We start from the raw sequence: 1,780 nt of genomic DNA on the forward strand, positions 1-1,780 counted from the left end.
CACTGCATTCTTCCGTGAGAGCGACAGTCTCTAAATCATCTAGCTTCACCTTCCGAGATAGAATACCTTTCATAAACTTTGCATAACTAGGCATCTGCTTCAGAGCCTAAGCGAAATGTATGTTGATATGAAGTTTCTTGAACACCTCCAGAAACTTCTCATATTGCTTGTCCAGCTTCTTCTTCTGCAGCCGCTTAGGAAAAGGCGGTGGAGGTTAGATCTGTTTCTCCCCTATATTACCCTCAGGAGGAGTGTGCTCAATAGTAGTCTTCTTTGGGTTCACTTCTTCATCCTATTATTTTGCTTCTTCGTCAGCCCCAGCTTCTTCAGTCAACTCTTGAGTTTGTTCGGGATTCACAACCTTCCCAGACCTGAAATTGATTGCCTTTACCTGCTCCTTAGCTTCTTTCTTTCCTGGAACTTCAGTGTCACTGGATAATGTACTAGGTTGACGATTTAGCAAGGCATTGGCAGTTTGCCCAATTTGATTTTCCAAGGTCTTGATAGAAACAGCTTGACTCTTGCACATAAGCTTGAACTCCTCTAATTCGGATTTTTCATTAGCTAGTTGTAGCTAAAGTTGTTGTCTTGGTTCATACTACCGTTGCTGAAAACCAGGGGGGTTGTACTGCTTAGCTGGATACTGCTGATAAGGCTGTTGAATTACATTCTGAGCATTGCTCCAACTGAAATTAGGATGATTGCGGTTGTTAGGATGATAGCTGGCTGGCACAGGTTGTTGCGATCGCTGGAAGTTGCTCAGGAACTTAGCGGATTTACTAGAAATTGCGCACTGATCAGTCTCATGGGCACCAGCACAAAGCTCACAGATACTAGTGATTTGATTAACTCCATAATTACTCAAAGTGTCCACCTTCATTGTCAAAGCCTTAAGTTGGGCAGCGATAGCAATTGCTGTGTCCAACTCCAAAATTCCCGCTACTTTCCTATGAGTCAGTCTCTGGGAAGGATTCTGGTACTCATTAGTAGCCATCAATTCAATAAGTTTATAGGCTTCATCATAGCTCTTAGCCCACAAGGCTCCTCCTAATGCTACATCAAGCATGGGCCTAGAAGTAGGACCCAATCCATTGTAGAAGTAGTTAATAATCATCCAATCAGGCATCTCATGGTGTGGGCACTTCCTTAGCATCTCCTTATATCGATCACAAGCCTCACACAGAGATTCTCCAGTTTGTTGCGCGAACTGGGTAAGAGCATTCCCGATTGCTACAGTGTTCGCCATGGGGAAGAATTTAGTGAGAAACTTTTGAGCAAGATCTTCCCAAGTTATGATAGACTCTGCGGGTAGAAAGTGTAACCAGCACTTAGCTTTGTCCCTCAGAGAAAATGGGAAGAGTCGTAGCTTGATAGCATCTTCAGTCACATCATTGAATTTGAAAGTATCGCATATCTCGATTAAATCCCTGATGTCGATGTTGGGGTCTTCAGTAGGAGAACACCCAAACTGAACTGAGTTCTGTATCATCTGGATCGTGCTTGACTTGATCTCAAAAGTGTTAGCCCTGATGGCTGGTCTCATGATTCTAGACTGAACGTCATTAATCTTAGGCCTAGAATAGTCTATCAAAGCCTTCGGATTTTTTGCTTGATCACCCATAGCTACTATAATTGGCTCTTCAACTTTCTCATCTTCTTCTACCTTCTTTTCTTCCTCAAAAACTTCCCTACGAACTACCACAAGTTCTTCCTCGGCTTTATCCAGTGTTCTCTTACGAGTACGCGAACGCGTATGCATACACCCTCGCTAGAGTACCTG

The 1,780-nt window shown here is 43.3% G+C and overlaps 1 non-coding gene across 1 annotated transcript; it reads left to right on the forward strand.

Moving 5' to 3' along the window:
* Positions 1-1,124: 1,124 nt before the first annotated feature.
* On the forward strand, positions 1,125-1,232 carry LOC141662949 (small nucleolar RNA R71). The gene has a single exon (XR_012551047.1). It is a non-coding gene; the product is annotated as a small nucleolar RNA R71 (small nucleolar RNA).
* Positions 1,233-1,780: the final 548 nt, after the last annotated feature.

Source organism: Apium graveolens, chromosome 5 (assembly GCF_009905375.1).
Source record: "Apium graveolens cultivar Ventura chromosome 5, ASM990537v1, whole genome shotgun sequence".
Lineage (NCBI taxonomy): Eukaryota > Viridiplantae > Streptophyta > Magnoliopsida > Apiales > Apiaceae > Apium > Apium graveolens.